The sequence below is a fragment of the Tachypleus tridentatus genome, chromosome 7 (genome assembly GCF_004210375.1).
Source record: "Tachypleus tridentatus isolate NWPU-2018 chromosome 7, ASM421037v1, whole genome shotgun sequence".
Lineage (NCBI taxonomy): Eukaryota > Metazoa > Arthropoda > Merostomata > Xiphosura > Limulidae > Tachypleus > Tachypleus tridentatus.
This window is the reverse complement of record NC_134831.1, coordinates 114,664,267-114,689,608: the sequence shown is the minus strand read 5'-3', so window position 1 is coordinate 114,689,608 and position 25,342 is coordinate 114,664,267. Positions and strand designations below refer to the sequence as shown.

The 25,342-nt window shown below is 25.3% G+C and overlaps 1 pseudogene across 1 annotated transcript in view; it reads left to right on the top strand.

Annotated features, from left to right (window-relative positions):
* Nucleotides 1-2,658: 2,658 nt before the first annotated feature.
* Nucleotides 2,659-25,342, top strand: part of LOC143256435 (sodium- and chloride-dependent glycine transporter 1-like) — a 92,664-nt pseudogene continuing 69,980 nt past the window's right edge. The window contains exon 1 of the transcript XR_013031354.1: nt 2,659-2,884. The product of XR_013031354.1 is annotated as a sodium- and chloride-dependent glycine transporter 1-like (transcript). The remainder of the gene's footprint in view (nt 2,885-25,342) is intronic.

Sequence of the window (25,342 nt, the reverse complement as noted above, 5' to 3'; positions counted from 1 at the left end):
AACAACAGGTAATCATTACAAACCACATTTATCATAGCTTGAGAACAACGTAATGGGACATCATTAGAGGTTTAGTAGCTTATTCAGATGTTACAAAAGGTATGGGTAATTAATGCAAACAAGGGTTAAATGATTAGTATGTTTTGTACGAATAAAAAACACCATACGGAGTATTTGTTTCACGTATTATTTCAGAAATATTCCCAATTATATTGTACCTGATGCTACACCATGAAGATGAATCATTTCAATATGTTTTTTAAAGAACCTTTAAACTCGCTCAGCGCCTGAAGAAATCACGAGGTCTTTTCATGTTAGTTTGGTTTAAGATTGGTATAAATTGAATCGGAAAATATTTATTTGATAACAGAATAACACTGTTCAAAATTCGTCTGTACTATATACCTTTCAGAAGTAAACCCAGATCCCGGTTGTTTTGGATGGTGCAGTCTTACAGTAACCAATCATATTCTATCTTCTTGTAATCGATTGTGCTCCGAGCTACTAGCTATTTGACACATGTCTAGGGTTACACACGAACGTTTCTATCGTCTGGCAAACTGCCAGGTTCCTGTGTAATGATGCTTCTGAGTTACACTTTCCCATTCTTAATGCTTACGGATTCATAAATTAATTGTGATATCTTGAACACAGGTTATATTATCAACTATTTATTTTTGTTTATTTGGTCGTTTTTAGTTATTTCTATAAGGCTATTCAAGGACTATATGCTCTAGATGCCTTTAAATTTAAACTGATCAACAAGGGGAAGGTAGCTAGTCAACGTCACCTCCTACTAGTCCTCGAAATATTATTTGACAAATAGTGAACTTTAATTACCTTTCATATAAAGCACCCCAATCCTAAGGTTTGCGGTAACAGGACACAAACCTTATATTCTAAGCTTCACACTTTGGCTTCTTATTCACAAGAAAAGTGCATATGCTTCGATAAACAAAAGTGTTCCCAAAAGATATTTCACATTTTCTATCTGAACTCTGTCTTATTGGGATAAAGGGATATGTCAGCGACCCTAAAGTTCAGGCACAAGAGGCGGCCAAGCTAGTTAGTAGTATCCGCCGTTCGCATGGATGCTCTTTAACGAATAGCAGGATAGGCTGTCAGTTCTACAGTTTCTACACTGAAAGTTTAGACTTTAGAGCAGAATAAAGCGGGCTCGAACATTGGGCTTCCCGGTATGCAACTCAGATAATAATAATTATCAGGGCACGCCTGACTAATATTCTCAAATAAAAAAAAACATTTCTCATAAAAGTAGAAATAACTTGTAATAATTATACATTAACGAGGTAATAAAAGCATCACATATTTTTTTTTATTTCATGTTAACAGATAAATAGGTTTAATATGAAAAAAAACCAAGAGGCAGTTGTTTATGTATACACTTATGGTATGACTTCAAACCTACAACTTATTTAAAAGTTTGTTGTTGTTTTTTTTAATATTGAAATTTCTCATTTGTAACTTCTTCAGTCACCTTAAAGATGGGGCTGCACTACAGTGAAACATTTTCTACTTAAACAGGCTAATTGCCCTATATCCATTTTAAACGAGCCGCTTGCAAGGGACCGAAACTTAATTAAACGATTTTAATCTGAAGCTATTTGTTCTCGGATTCCTCGAAAAAGCATTTACGAGATTTTGTCCTTTTCTTTAGAAAATCATTTTGATTTGTCATGCTGAAAAGAATAGATTAAGCATTGCTATTGAAGATTTTCAGTCTTAGTTTGTTTGTTTATGAATTTCGTGCAAAGCTACTCGAGGGCTATCTGCACTAGCGATCCCTAATTTAGCAGCCTAAGAGTAGAGGAAAGGCAGCTAGTCATCACCACCCACCTCCAACTCTTGGGCTACTCTTTTACCAACGAATAGTGGGATTGACCGTGACGTATAACGTCCCCACGGCTGAAAAGGCGAGCATGTTTGGTGCGACGGTGATGCGAACCCACGACCCTCTAAATACGAGTCACACGCCTTAACCCACCTGGCCATGCCGGTCCTTGCGCAAAGCTACACGAGGACTATCTGCGCCAGCCTTTCCTAATTTAGCAATGTAAGACTAGAAGGAAGACAGGTAGTCAACGTTACCCACCGTCAACTCTTCGGCTACTCTTTTACCAACGAATGGTGGTATTGACCGTAACATTGTAACGCCCCCATGGCTGAAAGGGCAAGCATGTCGCGTATAACGGGGATTCGAACCCGTGACCCTCGAATTAAGAGTCGAGCACCTGAACGACTTGGGCATGCCGGGTCGTTTTTGTTCTAGTTTTAGCGTTTCCTTATCGTAAAAGAAATTTGAAAGAGTTTCTTATTTCACACCTTCCAAGTTTAGTGTATATCAATATTGAGCAACTATACATCTTCCAAACCGGTTAGCTTAACTCGTTTGAATATGGCTGGTATTTTTGTTTAAATAACAGAGGTTTCAGTCCTCAACCAGTGAAATGTAGATAATCATTCAAGTCGTGTGCATCTATGATGTAAGTGCATACTTCAGAAAAGTTGGATATCGTTCGTTAGCAGCTGCAGGTATCAAACTTTTAAAAACATCCGCGAGGTGGAGCTGCTGTCCAAACTCTCTCTTAATATTAAAACAAAGTCCCTGCAATCAGGGCTGGTTAACGCATCACGCGCTTCGTTCCACTTATCATTTATAAAACTTATTTTCTCTCAGCCGACTGAAAAAGTTCCGGTAGTTACACAACTCTTCTGAGCTGTTTGATTCCTGGTTCTATGCACCATAGATCTCAAGATGTCTAAGCTAACAGCTAAAGGAATAGACGGTCAATATTTTCCTCGAAGTCAATCAGCCAGCAGTCGCTTTCAGCTCTTAACAACAGGATGCCAAGACCAGAAAAAGGTTAGTGATGATTTACATAACCCGAGAACATAGAATGTTACTAATCATACATATAGAACATAACAAGTTTGATTATGTTACTTCCGACGAATCACTTTTGAAAGTTTTATTAAAATAAGGAAAATAGTAGAAAGTACATTAGCTTGTTTTACACTAGAGTTTATATATATATATATATTATTATTATGTTTGATTTGTTTATGATAATATATTCAAAGCATTTTATAACTTACGTTCTTATAAATTACTTACGTTTATAACTTACGCTCTTGTAAATTACTTACGTTTATATATTACGTTCTCCGTCTAAAATTTTGCCCCCCGCTAGTACAGCGGTATGTCTCCGAATTTACAACGCTAAAATCAGGGGTTCGATTCCCCTCGGGGGGCTGAGCAGGTAGCCCGATGTGGCTTTGCTATAAGAAAAACACACACTCTAAAATTTTATGAAACTGTTAAAAATGCATCTGATGTTAAGTGACGAACTGATCACCCCGTCCAAACAACTACTTGTTCAATTCAAATTTATACATTGTAAGTGTCAGCTTTCTGTGATTGTTCGCGATGTTTATCATTCGATGTTTCTTTCTAAAACAGTATGTGAATGTGCCAACAGCACTAACAGTCATCTTTCTAATGGATGACTGTTTAAAGTCCCAAACTTCTAAGATAAGTTCCTTTGTCTAGCGAACTTCCATGCTTTATTTATTTACGGTTGTAGACATTATTCGTTGAGCTTGTAAGACGATGACACAAACTTTAACCGACAGATTACAATTTTAGAACAACAGAAACAGTAGTATGGTTAGACGAACACTGAGACATAAACAAGTGTACGATGCACGTGAATTACAGCCACTATCAACACTACACTGGATTACAGTTATTATAGATATATATATGTAATGTTGGATTATAGTTATTATAGATATATATATGTAGTTTTGGATTACAGTTATTATAGATATATATATGTAGTTTTGGATTACAGTTATTATAGATATATATGTAATGTTGGATTATAGTTATTATAGATATATATATATCATCAACACTACACTGGATTACAGTTTCTAGAGATATATATTTATCATCAACACTACACTGGATTACAGTTTCTAGAGATATATATTTATCATCAACACTACACTGGATTACAGTTTCTAGAGATATATATTTATCATCAACACTACACTGGATTACAGTTTCTAGAGATACATATTTATCACCAACACTACACTGGATTACAGTTTCTAGAGATATATATTTATCACCAACACTACACTGGATTACAGTTTCTAGAGATATATATTTATCATCAACACTACACTGGATTATAGTTTCTAGATATATATATTTATCATCAACACTACACTGGATTACAGTTTCTAGAGATATATATTTATCATCAACACTACACTGGATTACAGTTATTATAGATATATATATGTAGTTTTGGATTATAGTTATTATAGATATATATGTAATGTTGGATTATAGTTATTATAGATATATATATATCATCAACACTACACTGGATTACAGTTTCTAGAGATATATATTTATGACCAACACTACACTGGATTACGGTTTCTAGAGATATATATTTATCACCAACACTACACTGGATTATAGTTATTATAGATATATATATGTAGTTTTGGATTATAGTTATTATAGATATATATGTAATGTTGGATTATAGTTATTATAGATATATATATATCATCAACACTACACTGGATTACAGTTTCTAGAGATATATATTTATGACCAACACTACACTGGATTACGGTTTCTAGAGATATATATTTATCACCAACACTACACTGGATTATAGTTTCTATAGATGTATATTTATCACCAACACTACACTGGATTACAGTTTCTAGAGATATATATTTATCAGCAACACTACACTGGATTACAGTTTCTAGAGATATATATTTATCACCAACGCTACACTGGATTATAGTTTCTATAGATATATATTTATCACCAACACTACACTGGATTATAGTTTCTAGATATATATATTTATCATCAACACTACACTGGATTACAGTTTCTAGAGATATATATTTATCACCAACACTACACTGGATTACAGTTTCTAGAGATATATATTTATCATCAACACTACACTGGATTATAGTTGTTATAGATATATGTTGACCATCAACACTACACTGGATTATAGTTTCTATAGATATATATTTATCACCAACACTACACTGGATTACAGTTTCTAGAGATGTATATTTGTTACCAACAATACTCGGAATTATAGGTGTTATAGATATTATATATTTGACTACAATTAGTATAAATATAACATCTCTAGCACATTCACTTACGATGTATCGGATATGAGCTGGTTTAGATATTACGACCCTCAGTACTACACAGGACAATGTTATAAACCATGTTTCTTTTAACGATTCAACTTGTTATTTATATTATTTCGGTTAATTTATTGTCACATGTTGTGTTTGAAATCCAGTAGATCCTCTATATTTCTGTGTGACATGTAATGTATTTGTAATAAGTAATCAATAAATCACAAAAATTCATTTCACGTGTTCCACACATTCAAGACGAGTATTGGAGTCAATACTCACACTTGGTGTTTTTGGAAGCTTTCCAACACTACTACAACTGTATTCTTCAGGTAATTGTTCATAAACTCTTAATGTTTGGGTGTTCTACATATAATAAACAGCTCTCTATATAATCTGATGGAAAAAAGCTTTAAAATTAAACAGCTTTAAGTACAGATTTAGATGACAACGAAAAAGAAACTCTAAACGAGTTTTGTAGATCGTTCCTCAATGTTTAGGCCCTCTGGCGGTTAAAGTTATGTTGTTATACAATTGTTGGTTTTCTTTTTCTCAGATAATTGTCAAAAGCTTTCAAATAAAGCGTTTATCTTTTTTAACTTGACGACATATTACTTATCGGATTCCGTGATTAACGTACACCAAACAAACGCATTTGTGTTGTCACTGTTAAAATTAATGCTTGTGTGTTATCACCCATGTTAAGAGAAATTTGAAGAATATAACTGAACGATGAAATAAGATATTCAAAAACATTCTTATAATGTACTAACGTAGTTAAAACATTCTTATAATGTATTAATATGGTTAAAATATTCTTATAATGTAATAATGTAGTTAAAACATTCTTATAATTTACTAATGTAGTTAAAATATTCTTATAATATACTAATGTAGTTAAAACATTCTTATAAAGCACAAACGTAGTTTAAACATTCTTATAATTTACTAACGTAGTTAAAATACTCTTAAAATGTACTAAAGTAGATAAAACATTCTTAAAATGTATTAATGTAGTTACAACATTCTTATAATGTACTAACGTAGTTAAAACATTCTTATAATGTACTAACGTAGTTAAAACATTTTTGTAATGTACTGACGTAGTTAAAACATTCTTGTAATGTACTAACGTAGTCAAAATATTCTTATAATGTAATAATGTAGTAAAACATTCTTTTAATGTACTAATGTAGTTAAAACATTCTTAAAATGTACTATCGTAGTTGAAACATTCTTACAATGTACTAACGTAGTTAAAACATTCTTGTAATGTACTAACGTAGTTGAAACATTCTTATAATGTACTAATGTAGTTAAAACATTCTTATAATGTACTAATGTAGTTAAAATATTCTTATAATGTACTAATGTAGTTAAAATATTCTTATAATGCACTAACGTAGTTAAAACATTCTTATAATGTACTAATGTAGTGAAAACATTCTTATAATGTACTAACATAGTTAAAATATTCTTATAAGGTAATAATGTAGTTAAAACATACTAATAATGTACTAACGTAGTTAAAACATTCTTCTGATGTACTAATGTAGTTAAAACATTCTTGCAATGTACTAACGTAGTTGAAACATTCTTATAATGTACTAACATAGTTAAAATATTCTTATAATGTAATAATGTAGTTAAAACATTCTTATAATTTACTAACGTAGTTAAAACATTCTTAAAATGTACTATCGTAGTTGAAACATTCTTACAATGTACTAACGTAGTTAAAACATTCTTATAAAGCACAAACGTAGTTTAAACATTCTTATAATTTACTAACGTAGTTAAAATACTCTTAAAATGTACTAAAGTAGATAAAACATTCTTAAAATGTATTAATGTAGTTACAACATTCTTATAATGTACTAACGTAGTTAAAACATTCTTATAATGTACTAACGTAGTTAAAACATTTTTGTAATGTACTGACGTAGTTAAAACATTCTTGTAATGTACTAACGTAGTCAAAATATTCTTATAATGTAATAATGTAGTAAAACATTCTTTTAATGTACTAATGTAGTTAAAACATTCTTAAAATGTACTATCGTAGTTGAAACATTCTTACAATGTACTAACGTAGTTAAAACATTCTTGTAATGTACTAACGTAGTTGAAACATTCTTATAATGTACTAATGTAGTTAAAACATTCTTATAATGTACTAATGTAGTTAAAATATTCTTATAATGTACTAATGTAGTTAAAATATTCTTATAATGCACTAACGTAGTTAAAACATTCTTATAATGTACTAATGTAGTGAAAACATTCTTATAATGTACTAACATAGTTAAAATATTCTTATAAGGTAATAATGTAGTTAAAACATACTAATAATGTACTAACGTAGTTAAAACATTCTTCTGATGTACTAATGTAGTTAAAACATTCTTGCAATGTACTAACGTAGTTGAAACATTCTTATAATGTACTAACATAGTTAAAATATTCTTATAATGTAATAATGTAGTTAAAACATTCTTATAATTTACTAACGTAGTTAAAACATTCTTAAAATGTACTATCGTAGTTGAAACATTCTTACAATGTACTAACGTAGTTAAAACATTCTTGTAATGTACTAATGTAGTTAAAACATTCTTATAATGTACTAATGTAGTTAAAATATTCTTATAATGTACTAATGTAGTTAAAACATTCTTATAATGTACTAATGTAGTTAAAACATTTTTATAATGTACTAATGCAGTGAAAACATTCTTCTGATGTACTAATGTACTTAAAACATTCTTGCAATGTACTAACGTAGTTGAAACATTCTTATAATGTACTAACATAGATAAAATATTCTTATAATGTAATAATGTAGTTAAAACATTCTTATAATTTAGTAACGTAGTTATAACATTCTTAAAATGTACTATCGTAGTTGAAACATTCTTATAATGTACTAACATAGTTAAAATATTCTTATAATGTAATAATGTAGTTAAAACATTCTTATAATTTACTAACGTAGTTAAAACATTCTTAAAATGTACTATCGTAGTTGAAACATTCTTACAATGTACTTACGTAGTTAAAACATTCTTGTAATGTACTAACGTAGTTGAAACATTCTTATAATGTACTAATGTAGTTAAAACATTCTTATAATGTACTAATGTAGTTAAAACATTCTTATAATGTACTAATGTAGTGAAAACATTCTTCTGATGTACTAATGTACTTAAAACATTCTTGCAATGTACTAACGTAGTTGAAACATTCTTATAATGTACTAACATAATTAAAATATTCTTATAATGTACTATCGTAGTTGAAACATTCTCACAATGTAGTAACGTAGTTAAAACATTCTTATAATTTACTAACGTAGTTAAAATATTCTTATAATGTACTAATGTAGTTAAAATATTCTTATAATGTACTAATGTAGTTAAAACATTCTTATAATGTACTAATGTAGTGAAAACATTCTTCTGATGTACTAATGTAGTTAAAACATTCTTGCAATGTACTAACGTAGTTGAAACATTCTTATAATTTACTAACATAGTTAAAATATTCTTATAATGTAATAATGTAGTTAAAACATTCTTATAATTTACTAACGTAGTTAAAACATTCTTAAAATGTACTATCGTAGTTGAAACATTCTTACAATGTACTAACGTAGTTAAAACATTCTTGTAATGTACTAACGTAGTTGAAACATTCTTATAATGTACTAATGTAGTTAAAACATTCTTATAATGTACTAATGCAGTTAAAATATTCTTATAATGTACTAATGTAGTTAAAATATTCTTATAATGCACTAACGTAGTTAAAACATTCTTATAATGTACTAATGTAGTGAAAACATTCTTATAATGTACTAACATAGTTAAAATATTCTTATAGTGTAATAATGTAGTGAAAACATTCCTCTGATGTACTAATGTAGTTAAAACATTCTTGCAATGTACTAACGTAGTTGAAACATTCTTATAATGTACTAACATAGTTAAAATATTCTTATAATGTAATAATGTAGTTAAAACATTCTTATAATTTACTAACGTAGTTAAAACATTCTTAAAATGTACTATCGTAGTTGAAACATTCTTACAATGTACTAACATAGTTAAAATATTCTTATAATGTACTAACGTAGTCAAAACTTTCTTGTAATGTACTAATGTAGTTAAAACATTCTTATAATTTACTAACGTAGTTAAAACATTCTTAAAATGTACTATCGTAGTTGAAACATTCTTACAATGTACTTACGTAGTTAAAACATTCTTGTAATGTACTAACGTAGTTGAAACATTCTTATAATGTACTAATGTAGTTAAAACATTCTTATAATGTACTAATGTAGTTAAAACATTCTTATAATGTACTAATGTAGTGAAAACATTCTTCTGATGTACTAATGTACTTAAAACATTCTTGCAATGTACTAACGTAGTTGAAACATTCTTATAATGTACTAACATAGTTAAAATATTCTTATAATGTAATAATGTAGTTAAAACATTCTTATAATTTAGTAACGTAGTTAAAACATTCTTAAAATGTACTATCGTAGTTGAAACATTCTTACAATGTACTAACGTAGTTAAAACATTCTTGTAATGTACTAACGTAGTTGAAACATTCTTATAATATACTAATGTAGTTAAAATATTCTTATAATGTACTAATGTAGTTAAAATATTCTTATAATGCACTAACGTAGTTAAAACATTCTTATAATGTACTAATGTAGTGAAAACATTCTTATAATGTACTAATGTAGTTAAAACATTCTTGCAATGTACTAACGTAGTTAAAACATTCTTGTAATGTACTAACGCAGTTGAAACATTCTTATAATGTACTAATGTAGTTAAAACATTCTTATAATGTACTAATGTAGTTAAAACATTCTTATAATGTACTAATGTAGTGAAAACATTCTTCTGATGTACTAATGTACTTAAAACATTCTTGCAATGTACTAACGTAGTTGAAACATTCTTATAATGTACTAACATAGTTAAAATATTCTTATAATGTAATAATGTAGTTAAAACATTCTTATAATTTAGTAACGTAGTTAAAACATTCTTAAAATGTACTATCGTAGTTGAAACATTCTTACAATGTACTAACGTAGTTAAAACATTCTTGTAATGTACTAACGTAGTTGAAACATTCTTATAATGTACTAATGTAGTTAAAATATTCTTATAATGTACTAATGTAGTTAAAATATTCTTATAATGCACTAACGTAGTTAAAACATTCTTATAATGTACTAATGTAGTGAAAACATTCTTATAATGTACTAATGTAGTTAAAACATTCTTGCAATGTACTAACGTAGTTGAAACATTCTTATAATGTACTAACATAGTTAAAATATTCTTATATTGTAATAATGTAGTTAAAACATTCTTATAATTTACTAATGTAGTTAAAACATTCTTAAAATGTACTATCGTAGTTAAAACATTCTTACAATGTACTAACGTAGTTAAAACATTTTTGTAATGTACTAACGTAGTTGAAACATTCTTATAATGTACTAATGTAGTTAAAATATTCTTATAATGTACTAATGTAGTTAAAATATTCTTATAATGTACTAATGTAGTTAAAATATTCTTATAATGCACTAACGTAGTTAAAACATTCTTATAATGTACTAATGTAGTTAAAACATTCTTATAATGTACTAATGTAGTTAAAATATTCTTATAATTTACTAACGTAGTTAAAACATTCTTAAAATGTACTATCGTAGTTGAAACATTCTTACAATGTACTAACGTAGTCAAAACTTTCTTGTAATGTACTAACGTAGTTGAAACATTCTTATAATGTACTAATGTAGTTAAAACATTCTTATAATGTACCAATGTAGTGAAAACATTCTTCTGATGTACTAATGTAGTTAAAACATTTTTGCAATGTACTAACGTAATTGAAACATTCTTATAATGTACTAACATAGTTAAAATATTTTTATAATGTAATAATGTAGTTAAAACATTCTTATAATTTACTAACGTAGTTAAAACATTCTTAAAATGTACTATCGTAGTTGAAACATTCTTACAATGTACTAACGTAGTTAAAACATTCTTGTAATAAACTAACGTAGTTGAAACATTCTTATAATGTACTCATGTAGTTAGAACATTCTTATAATGTACTAATGTAATTAAAATATTCTTATAATGTACTAATGTAGTTAAAATATTCTTATAATGCACTAACGTAGTTAAAACATTCTTATAATGTACTAATGTAGTGAAAACATTCTTATAATGTACTAACATAGTTAAAATATTCTTATAATGTAATAATGTAGTTAAAACATTCTTATAATTTATTAACGTAGTTAAAACATTCTTAAAATGTACTACCGTAGTTGAAACATTCTTACAATGCACTTACGTAGTTAAAACATTCTTGTAATGTACTAACGTAGTTGAAACATTCTTATAATGTACTAATGTAGTTAAAACATTCTTATAATGTACTAATGTAGTTAAAACATTTTTATAATGTACTAATGCAGTGAAAACATTCTTCTGATGTACTAATGTACTTAAAATATTCTTGCAATGTACTAACGTAATTGAAACATTCTTATAATGTACTAACATAGTTAAAATATTTTTATAATGTAATAATGTAGTTAAAACATTCTTATAATTTACTAACGTAGTTAAAACATTCTTAAAATGTACTATCGTAGTTGAAACATTCTTACAATGTACTAACGTAGTTAAAACATTCTTGTAATAAACTAACGTAGTTGAAACATTCTTATAATGTACTAATGTAGTTAAAATATTCTTATAATGTACTAATGTAGTTAAAATATTCTTATAATGCACTAACGTAGTTAAAACATTCTTATAATGTACTAATGTAGTGAAAACATTCTTATAATGTACTAACATAGTTAAAATATTCTTATAATGTAATAATGTAGTTAAAACATTCTTATAATTTATTAACGTAGTTAAAACATTCTTAAAATGTACTACCGTAGTTGAAACATTCTAACAATGCACTTACGTAGTTAAAACATTCTTGTAATGTACTAACGTAGTTGAAACATTCTTATAATGTACTAATGTAGTTAAAACATTCTTATAATGTACTAATGTAGTTAAAACATTTTTATAATGTACTAATGCAGTGAAAACATTCTTCTGATGTACTAATGTACTTAAAACATTCTTGCAATGTACTAACGTAGTTGAAACATTCTTATAATGTACTAACATAGATAAAATATTCTTATAATGTAATAATGTAGTTAAAACATTCTTATAATTTAGTAACGTAGTTATAACATTCTTAAAATGTACTATCGTAGTTGAAACATTCTTATAATGTACTAACATAGTTAAAATATTCTTATAATGTAATAATGTAGTTAAAACATTCTTATAATTTACTAACGTAGTTAAAACATTCTTAAAATGTACTATCGTAGTTGAAACATTCTTACAATGTACTAAAGTAGTTAAAACATTCTTGTAATGTACTAACGTAGTTGAAACATTCTTATAATGTACTAATGTAGTTAAAACATTCTTATAATGTACTAATGTAGTTAAAACATTCTTATAATGTACTAATGTAGTGAAAACATTCTTCTGATGTACTAATGTACTTAAAACATTCTTGCAATGTACTAACGTAGTTGAAACATTCTTATAATGTACTAACATAGTTAAAATATTCTTATAATGTAATAATGTAGTTAAAACATTCTTATAATTTAGTAACGTAGTTAAAACATTCTTAAAATGTACTATCGTAGTTGAAACATTCTTACAATGTACTAACGTAGTTAAAACATTCTTGTAATGTACTAACGTAGTTGAAACATTCTTATAATGTACTAATGTAGTTAAAATATTCTTATAATGTACTAATGTAGTTAAAATATTCTTATAATGCACTAACGTAGTTAAAACATTCTTATAATGTACTAATGTAGTGAAAACATTCTTATAATGTACTAATGTAGTTAAAACATTCTTGCAATGTACTAACGTAGTTGAAACATTCTTATAATGTACTAACATAGTTAAAATATTCTTATATTGTAATAATGTAGTTAAAACATTCTTATAATTTACTAATGTAGTTAAAACATTCTTAAAATGTACTATCGTAGTTAAAACATTCTTACAATGTTCTAACGTAGTTAAAATATTTTTGTAATGTACTAACGTAGTTGAAACATTCTTATAATGTACTAATATAGTTAAAATATTCTTATAATGTACTAATGTAGTTAAAATATTCTTATAATGTACTAATGTAGTTAAAATATTCTTATAATGCACTAACGTAGTTAAAACATTCTTATAATGTACTAATGTAGTTAAAACATTCTTATAATGTACTAATGTAGTTAAAATATTCTTATAATTTACTAACGTAGTTAAAACATTCTTAAAATGTACTATCGTAGTTGAAACATTCTTACAATGTACTAACGTAGTCAAAACTTTCTTGTAATGTACTAACGTAGTTGAAACATTCTTATAATGTACTAATGTAGTTAAAACATTCTTATAATGTACTAATGTAGTGAAAACATTCTTCTGATGTACTAATGTAGTTAAAACATTTTTGCAATGTACTAACGTAATTGAAACATTCTTATAATGTACTAACATAGTTAAAATATTTTTATAATGTAATAATGTAGTTAAAACATTCTTATAATTTACTAACGTAGTTAAAACATTCTTAAAATGTACTATCGTAGTTGAAACATTCTTACAATGTACTAACGTAGTTAAAACATTCTTGTAATAAACTAACGTAGTTGAAACATTCTTATAATGTACTCATGTAGTTAGAACATTCTTATAATGTACTAATGTAGTTAAAATATTCTTATAATGTACTAATGTAGTTAAAATATTCTTATAATGCACTAACGTAGTTAAAACATTCTTATAATGTACTAATGTAGTGAAAACATTCTTATAATGTACTAACATAGTTAAAATATTCTTATAATGTAATAATGTAGTTAAAACATTCTTATAATTTATTAACGTAGTTAAAACATTCTTAAAATGTACTACCGTAGTTGAAACATTCTTACAATGCACTTACGTAGTTAAAACATTCTTGTAATGTACTAACGTAGTTGAAACATTCTTATAATGTACTAATGTAGTTAAAACATTCTTATAATGTACTAATGTAGTTAAAACATTTTTATAATGTACTAATGCAGTGAAAACATTCCTCTGATGTACTAATGTACTTATAACATTCTTGCAATGTACTAACGTAATTGAAACATTCTTATAATGTACTAACATAGTTAAAATATTTTTATAATGTAATAATGTAGTTAAAACATTCTTATAATTTACTAACGTAGTTAAAACATTCTTAAAATGTACTATCGTAGTTGAAACATTCTTACAATGTACTAACGTAGTTAAAACATTCTTGTAATAAACTAACGTAGTTGAAACATTCTTATAATGTACTCATGTAGCTAGAACATTCTTATAATGTACTAATGTAGTTAAAATATTCTTATAATGTACTAATGTAGTTAAAATATTCTTATAATGCACTAACGTAGTTAAAACATTCTTATAATGTACTAATGTAGTGAAAACATTCTTATAATGTACTAACATAGTTAAAATATTCTTATAATGTAATAATGTAGTTAAAACATTCTTATAATTTATTAACGTAGTTAAAACATTCTTAAAATGTACTACCGTAGTTGAAACATTCTTACAATGCACTTACGTAGTTAAAACATTCTTGTAATGTACTAACGTAGTTGAAACATTCTTATAATGTACTAATGTAGTTAAAACATTCTTATAATGTACTAATGTAGTTAAAACATTTTTATAATGTACTAATGCAGTGAAAACATTCTTCTGATGTACTAATGTACTTAAAACATTCTTGCAATGTACAAACGTAGTTGAAACATTCTTATAATGTACTAACATAGATAAAATATTCTTATAATGTAATAATGTAGTTAAAACATTCTTATAATTTAGTAACGTAGTTATAACATTCTTAAAATGTACTATCGTAGTTGAAACATTCTTATAATGTACTAACATAGTTAAAATATTCTTATAATGTAATAATGTAGTTAAAACATTCTTGTAATAAACTAACGTAGTTGAAACATTCTTATAATGTACTCATGTAGCTAGAACATTCTTATAATGTACTAATGTAGTTAAAATATTCTTATAATGTACTAATGTAGTTAAAATATTCTTATAATGCACTAACGTAGTTAAAACATTCTTATAATGTACTAATGTAGTGAAAACATTCTTATAATGTACTAACATAGTTAAAATATTCTTATAATGTAATAATGTAGTTAAAACATTCTTATAATTTATTAACGTAGTTAAAACATTCTTAAAATGTACTACCGTAGTTGAAACATTCTTACAATGCACTTACGTAGTTAAAACATTCTTGTAATGTACTAACGTAGTTGAAACATTCTTATAATGTACTAATGTAGTTAAAACATTCTTATAATGTACTAATGTAGTTAAAACATTTTTATAATGTACTAATGCAGTGAAAACATTCTTCTGATGTACTAATGTACTTAAAACATTCTTGCAATGTACTAACGTAGTTGAAACATTCTTATAATGTACTAACATAGATAAAATATTCTTATAATGTAATAATGTAGTTAAAACATTCTTATAATTTAGTAACGTAGTTATAACATTCTTAAAATGTACTATCGTAGTTGAAACATTCTTATAATGTACTAACATAGTTAAAATATTCTTATAATGTAATAATGTAGTTAAAACATTCTTATAATTTACTAACGTAGTTAAAACATTCTTAAAATGTACTATCGTAGTTGAAACATTCTTACAATGTACTAAAGTAGTTAAAACATTCTTGTAATGTACTAACGTAGTTGAAACATTCTTATAATGTACTAATGTAGTTAAAACATTCTTATAATGTACTAATGTAGTTAAAATATTCTTATAATGTACTAATGTAGTTAAAATATTCTTATAATGCACTAACGTTGTTAAAACATTCTTATAATGTACTAATGTAGTGAAAACATTCTTATAATGTACTAACATAATTAAAATATTCTTATAATGTACTATCGTAGTTGAAACATTCTCACAATGTAGTAACGTAGTTAAAACATTCTTATAATTTACTAACGTAGTTAAAATATTCTTATAATGTACCAATGTAGTTAAAATATTCTTATAATGTACTAATGTAGTTAAAACATTCTTATAATGTACTAATGTAGTGAAAACATTCTTCTGATGTACTAATGTAGTTAAAACATTCTTGCAATGTACTAACGTAGTTGAAACATTCTTATAATTTACTAACATAGTTAAAATATTCTTATAATGTAATAATGTAGTTAAAACATTCTTATAATTTACTAACGTAGTTAAAACATTCTTAAAATGTACTATCGTAGTTGAAACATTCTTACAATGTACTAACGTAGTTAAAACATTCTTGTAATGTACTAACGTAGTTGAAACATTCTTATAATGTACTAATGTAGTTAAAACATTCTTATAATGTAGTAATGCAGTTAAAATATTCTTATAATGTACTAATGTAGTTAAAATATTCTTATAATGCACTAACGTAGTTAAAACATTCTTATAATGTACTAATGTAGTGAAAACATTCTTATAATGTACTAACATAGTTAAAATATTCTTATAGTGTAATAATGTAGTGAAAACATTCCTCTGATGTACTAATGTAGTTAAAACATTCTTGCAATGTACTAACGTAGTTGAAACATTCTTATAATGTACTAACATAGTTAAATATTCTTATAATGTAATAATGTAGTTAAAACATTCTTATAATTTACTAACGTAGTTAAAACATTCTTAAAATGTACTATCGTAGTTGAAACATTCTTACAATGTACTAACATAGTTAAAATATTCTTATAATGTACTAACGTAGTCAAAACTTTCTTGTAATGTACTAATGTAGTTAAAACATTCTTATAATTTACTAACGTAGTTAAAACATTCTTAAAATGTACTATCGTAGTTGAAACATTCTTACAATGTACTTACGTAGTTAAAACATTCTTGTAATGTACTAACGTAGTTGAAACATTCTTATAATGTACTAATGTAGTTAAAACATTCTTATAATGTACTAATGTAGTTAAAACATTCTTATAATGTACTAATGTAGTGAAAACATTCTTCTGATGTACTAATGTACTTAAAACATTCTTGCAATGTACTAACGTAGTTGAAACATTCTTATAATGTACTAACATAGTTAAAATATTCTTATAATGTAATAATGTAGTTAAAACATTCTTATAATTTAGTAACGTAGTTAAAACATTCTTAAAATGTACTATCGTAGTTGAAACATTCTTACAATGTACTAACGTAGTTAAAACATTCTTGTAATGTACTAACGTAGTTGAAACATTCTTATAATATACTAATGTAGTTAAAATATTCTTATAATGTACTAATGTAGTTAAAATATTCTTATAATGCACTAACGTAGTTAAAATATTCTTATAATGTACTAATGTAGTGAAAACATTCTTATAATGTACTAATGTAGTTAAAACATTCTTGCAATGTACTAACGTAGTTAAAACATTCTTGTAATGTACTAACGCAGTTGAAACATTCTTATAATGTACTAATGTAGTTAAAACATTCTTATAATGTACTAATGTAGTTAAAACATTCTTATAATGTACTAATGTAGTGAAAACATTCTTCTGATGTACTAATGTACTTAAAACATTCTTGCAATGTACTAACGTAGTTGAAACATTCTTATAAAGTACTAACATAGTTAAAATATTCTTATAATGTAATAATGTAGTTAAAACATTCTTATAATTTAGTAACGTAGTTAAAACATTCTTAAAATGTACTATCGTAGTTGAAACATTCTTACAATGTACTAACGTAGTTAAAACATTCTTGTAATGTACTAACGTAGTTGAAACATTCTTATAATGTACTAATGTAGTTAAAATATTCTTATAATGTACTAATGTAGTTAAAATATTTTTATAATGCACTAACGTAGTTAAAACATTCTTATAATGTACTAATGTAATGAAAACATTCTTATAATGTACTAATGTAGTTAAAACATTCTTGCAATGTACTAACGTAGTTGAAACATTCTTATAATGTACTAACATAGTTAAAATATTCTTATATTGTAATAATGTAGTTAAAACATTCTTATAATTTACTAATGTAGTTAAAACATTTTTATAATGTACTAATGCAGTGAAAACATTCTTCTGATGTACTAATGTACTTAAAACATTCTTGCAATGTACTAACGTAGTTGAAACATTCTTATAATGTACTAACATAGATAAAATATTCTTATAATGTAATAATGTAGTTAAAACATTCTTATAATTTAGTAACGTAGTTATAACATTCTTAAAATGTACTATCGTAGTTGAAACATTCTTATAATGTACTAACATAGTTAAAATATTCTTATAATGTAATAATGTAGTTAAAACATTCTTATAATTTACTAACGTAGTTAAAACATTCTTAAAATGTACTATCGTAGTTGAAACATTCTTACAATGTACTAAAGTAGTTAAAACATTCTTGTAATGTACTAACGTAGTTGAAACATTCTTATAATGTACTAATGTAGTTAAAACATTCTTATAATGTACTAATGTAGTTAAAATATTCTTATAATGTACTAATGTAGTTAAAATATTCTTATAATGCACTAACGTTGTTAAAACATTCTTATAATGTACTAATGTAGTGAAAACATTCTTATAATGTACTAACATAATTAAAATATTCTTATAATGTACTATCGTAGTTGAAACATTCTCACAATGTAGTAACGTAGTTAAAACATTCTTATAATTTACTAACGTAGTTAAAATATTCTTATAATGTACTAATGTAGTTAAAATATTCTTATAATGTACTAATGTAGTTAAAACATTCTTATAATGTACTAATGTAGTGAAAACATTCTTCTGATGTACTAATGTAGTTAAAACATTCTTGCAATGTACTAACGTAGTTGAAACATTCTTATAATTTACTAACATAGTTAAAATATTCTTATAATGTAATAATGTAGTTAAAACATTCTTATAATTTACTAACGTAGTTAAAACATTCTTAAAATGTACTATCGTAGTTGAAACATTCTTACAATGTACTAACGTAGTTAAAACATTCTTGTAATGTACTAACGTAGTTGAAACATTCTTATAATGTACTAATGTAGTTAAAACATTCTTATAATGTAGTAATGCAGTTAAAATATTCTTATAATGTACTAATGTAGTTAAAATATTCTTATAATGCACTAACGTAGTTAAAACATTCTTATAATGTACTAATGTAGTGAAAACATTCTTATAATGTACTAACATAGTTAAAATATTCTTATAGTGTAATAATGTAGTGAAAACATTCCTCTGATGTACTAATGTAGTTAAAACATTCTTGCAATGTACTAACGTAGTTGAAACATTCTTATAATGTACTAACATAGTTAAATATTCTTATAATGTAATAATGTAGTTAAAACATTCTTATAATTTACTAACGTAGTTAAAACATTCTTAAAATGTACTATCGTAGTTGAAACATTCTTACAATGTACTAACATAGTTAAAATATTCTTATAATGTACTAACGTAGTCAAAACTTTCTTGTAATGTACTAATGTAGTTAAAACATTCTTATAATTTACTAACGTAGTTAAAACATTCTTAAAATGTACTATCGTAGTTGAAACATTCTTACAATGTACTTACGTAGTTAAAACATTCTTGTAATGTACTAACGTAGTTGAAACATTCTTATAATGTACTAATGTAGTTAAAACATTCTTATAATGTACTAATGTAGTTAAAACATTCTTATAATGTACTAATGTAGTGAAAACATTCTTCTGATGTACTAATGTACTTAAAACATTCTTGCAATGTACTAACGTAGTTGAAACATTCTTATAATGTACTAACATAGTTAAAATATTCTTATAATGTAATAATGTAGTTAAAACATTCTTATAATTTAGTAACGTAGTTAAAACATTCTTAAAATGTACTATCGTAGTTGAAACATTCTTACAATGTACTAACGTAGTTAAAACATTCTTGTAATGTACTAACGTAGTTGAAACATTCTTATAATATACTAATGTAGTTAAAATATTCTTATAATGTACTAATGTAGTTAAAATATTCTTATAATGCACTAACGTAGTTAAAATATTCTTATAATGTACTAATGTAGTGAAAACATTCTTATAATGTACTAATGTAGTTAAAACATTCTTGCAATGTACTAACGTAGTTAAAACATTCTTGTAATGTACTAACGCAGTTGAAACATTCTTATAATGTACTAATGTAGTTAAAACATTCTTATAATGTACTAATGTAGTTAAAACATTCTTATAATGTACTAATGTAGTGAAAACATTCTTCTGATGTACTAATGTACTTAAAACATTCTTGCAATGTACTAACGTAGTTGAAACATTCTTATAAAGTACTAACATAGTTAAAATATTCTTATAATGTAATAATGTAGTTAAAACATTCTTATAATTTAGTAACGTAGTTAAAACATTCTTAAAATGTACTATCGTAGTTGAAACATTCTTACAATGTACTAACGTAGTTAAAACATTCTTGTAATGTACTAACGTAGTTGAAACATTCTTATAATGTACTAATGTAGTTAAAATATTCTTATAATGTACTAATGTAGTTAAAATATTTTTATAATGCACTAACGTAGTTAAAACATTCTTATAATGTACTAATGTAATGAAAACATTCTTATAATGTACTAATGTAGTTAAAACATTCTTGCAATGTACTAACGTAGTTGAAACATTCTTATAATGTACTAACATAGTTAAAATATTCTTATATTGTAATAATGTAGTTAAAACATTCTTATAATTTACTAATGTAGTTAAAACATTCTTAAAATGTACTATCGTAGTTAAAACATTCTTACAATGTACTAACGTAGTTAAAACATTTTTGTAATGTACTAACGTAGTTGAAACATTCTTATAATGTACTAATGTAGTTAAAACATTCTTATAATGTACTAATGTAGTTAAAACATTTTTATAATGTACTAATGCAGTGAAAACATTCTTCTGATGTACTAATGTACTTAAAACATTCTTGCAATGTACTAACGTAATTGAAACATTCTTATAATGTACTAACATAGTTAAAATATTTTTATAATGTAATAATGTAGTTAAAACATTCTTATAATTTACTAACGTAGTTAAAACATTCTTAAAATGTACTATCGTAGTTGAAACATTCTTACAATGTACTAACGTAGTTAAAACATTCTTGTAATAAACTAACGTAGTTGAAACATTCTTATAATGTACTCATGTAGCTAGAACATTCTTATAATGTACTAATGTAGTTAAAATATTCTTATAATGTACTAATGTAGTTAAAATATTCTTATAATGCACTAACGTAGTTAAAACATTCTTATAATGTACTAATGTAGTGAAAACATTCTTATAATGTACTAACATAGTTAAAATATTCTTATAATGTAATAATCTAGTTAAAACATTCTTATAATTTATTAACGTAGTTAAAACATTCTTAAAATGTACTACCGTAGTTGAAACATTCTTACAATGCACTTACGTAGTTAAAACATTCTTGTAATGTACTAACGTAGTTGAAACATTCTTATAATGTACTAATGTAGTTAAAACATTCTTATAATGTACTAATGTAGTTAAAACATTTTTATAATGTACTAATGCAGTGAAAACATTCTTCTGATGTACTAATGTACTTAAAACATTCTTGCAATGTACTAACGTAGTTGAAACATTCTTATAATGTACTAACATAGATAAAATATTCTTATAATGTAATAATGTAGTTAAAACATTCTTATAATTTAGTAACGTAGTTATAACATTCTTAAAATGTACTATCGTAGTTGAAACATTCTTATAATGTACTAACATAGTTAAAATATTCTTATAATGTAATAATGTAGTTAAAACATTCTTGTAATAAACTAACGTAGTTGAAACATTCTTATAATGTACTCATGTAGCTAGAACATTCTTATAATGTACTAATGTAGTTAAAATATTCTTATAATGTACTAATGTAGTTAAAATATTCTTATAATGCACTAACGTAGTTAAAACATTCTTATAATGCACTAATGTAGTGAAAACATTCTTATAATGTACTAACATAGTTAAAATATTCTTATAATGTAATAATGTAGTTAAAACATTCTTATAATTTATTAACGTAGTTAAAACATTCTTAAAATGTACTACCGTAGTTGAAACATTCTTACAATGCACTTACGTAGTTAAAACATTCTTGTAATGTACTAACGTAGTTGAAACATTCTTATAATGTACTAATGTAGTTAAAACATTCTTATAATGTACTAATGTAGTTAAAACATTTTATAATGTACTAATGCAGTGAAAACATTCTTCTGATGTACTAATGTACTTAAAACATTCTTGCAATGTACTAACGTAGTTGAAACATTCTTATAATGTACTAACATAGATAAAATATTCTTATAATGTAATAATGTAGTTAAAACATTCTTATAATTTAGTAACGTAGTTATAACATTCTTAAAATGTACTATCGTAGTTGAAACATTCTTATAATGTACTAACATAGTTAAAATATTCTTATAATGTAATAATGTAGTTAAAACATTCTTATAATTTACTAACGTAGTTAAAACATTCTTAAAATGTACTATCGTAGTTGAAACATTCTTACAATGTACTAAAGTAGTTAAAACATTCTTGTAATGTACTAACGTAGTTGAAACATTCTTATAATGTACTAATGTAGTTAAAACATTCTTATAATGTACTAATGTAGTTAAAATATTCTTATAATGTACTAATGTAGTTAAAATATTCTTATAATGCACTAACGTTGTTAAAACATTCTTATAATGTACTAATGTAGTGAAAACATTCTTATAATGTACTAACATAATTAAAATATTCTTATAATGTACTATCGTAGTTGAAACATTCTCACAATGTAGTAACGTAGTTAAAACATTCTTATAATTTACTAACGTAGTTAAAATATTCTTATAATGTACTAATGTAGTTAAAATATTCTTATAATGTACTAATGTAGTTAAAACATTCTTATAATGTACTAATGTAGTGAAAACATTCTTCTGATGTACTAATGTAGTTAAAACATTCTTGCAATGTACTAACGTAGTTGAAACATTCTTATAATTTACTAACATAGTTAAAATATTCTTATAATGTAATAATGTAGTTAAAACATTCTTATAATTTACTAACGTAGTTAAAACATTCTTAAAATGTACTATCGTAGTTGAAACATTCTTACAATGTACTAACGTAGTTAAAACATTCTTGTAATGTACTAACGTAGTTGAAACATTCTTATAATGTACTAATGTAGTTAAAACATTCTTATAATGTAGTAATGCAGTTAAAATATTCTTATAATGTACTAATGTAGTTAAAATATTCTTATAATGCACTAACGTAGTTAAAACATTCTTATAATGTACTAATGTAGTGAAAACATTCTTATAATGTACTAACATAGTTAAAATATTCTTATAGTGTAATAATGTAGTGAAAACATTCCTCTGATGTACTAATGTAGTTAAAACATTCTTGCAATGTACTAACGTAGTTGAAACATTCTTATAATGTACTAACATAGTTAAATATTCTTATAATGTAATAATGTAGTTAAAACATTCTTATAATTTACTAACGTAGTTAAAACATTCTTAAAATGTACTATCGTAGTTGAAACATTCTTACAATGTACTAACATAGTTAAAATATTCTTATAATGTACTAACGTAGTCAAAACTTTCTTGTAATGTACTAATGTAGTTAAAACATTCTTATAATTTACTAACGTAGTTAAAACATTCTTAAAATGTACTATCGTAGTTGAAACATTCTTACAATGTACTTACGTAGTTAAAACATTCTTGTAATGTACTAACGTAGTTGAAACATTCTTATAATGTACTAATGTAGTTAAAACATTCTTATAATGTACTAATGTAGTTAAAACATTCTTATAATGTACTAATGTAGTGAAAACATTCTTCTGATGTACTAATGTACTTAAAACATTCTTGCAATGTACTAACGTAGTTGAAACATTCTTATAATGTACTAACATAGTTAAAATATTCTTATAATGTAATAATGTAGTTAAAACATTTTTATAATTTAGTAACGTAGTTAAAACATTTTTATAATTTAGTAACGTAGTTAAAACATTCTTAAAATGTACTATCGTAGTTGAAACATTCTTACAATGTACTAACGTAGTTAAAACATTCTTGTAATGTACTAACGTAGTTGAAACATTCTTATAATATACTAATGTAGTTAAAATATTCTTATAATGTACTAATGTAGTTAAAATATTCTTATAATGCACTAACGTAGTTAAAACATTCTTATAATGTACTAATGTAGTGAAAACATTCTTATAATGTACTAATGTAGTTAAAACATTCTTGCAATGTACTAACGTAGTTAAAACATTCTTGTAATGTACTAACGCAGTTGAAACATTCTTATAATGTACTAATGTAGTTAAAACATTCTTATAATGTACTAATGTAGTTAAAACATTCTTATAATGTACTAATGTAGTGAAAACATTCTTCTGATGTACTAATGTACTTAAAACATTCTTGCAATGTACTAACGTAGTTGAAACATTCTTATAAAGTACTAACATAGTTAAAATATTCTTATAATGTAATAATGTAGTTAAAACATTCTTATAATTTAGTAACGTAGTTAAAACATTCTTAAAATGTACTATCGTAGTTGAAACATTCTTACAATGTACTAACGTAGTTAAAACATTCTTGTAATGTACTAACGTAGTTGAAACATTCTTATAATGTACTAATGTAGTTAAAATATTCTTATAATGTACTAATGTAGTTAAAATATTCTTATAATGCACTAACGTAGTTAAAACATTCTTATAATGTACTAATGT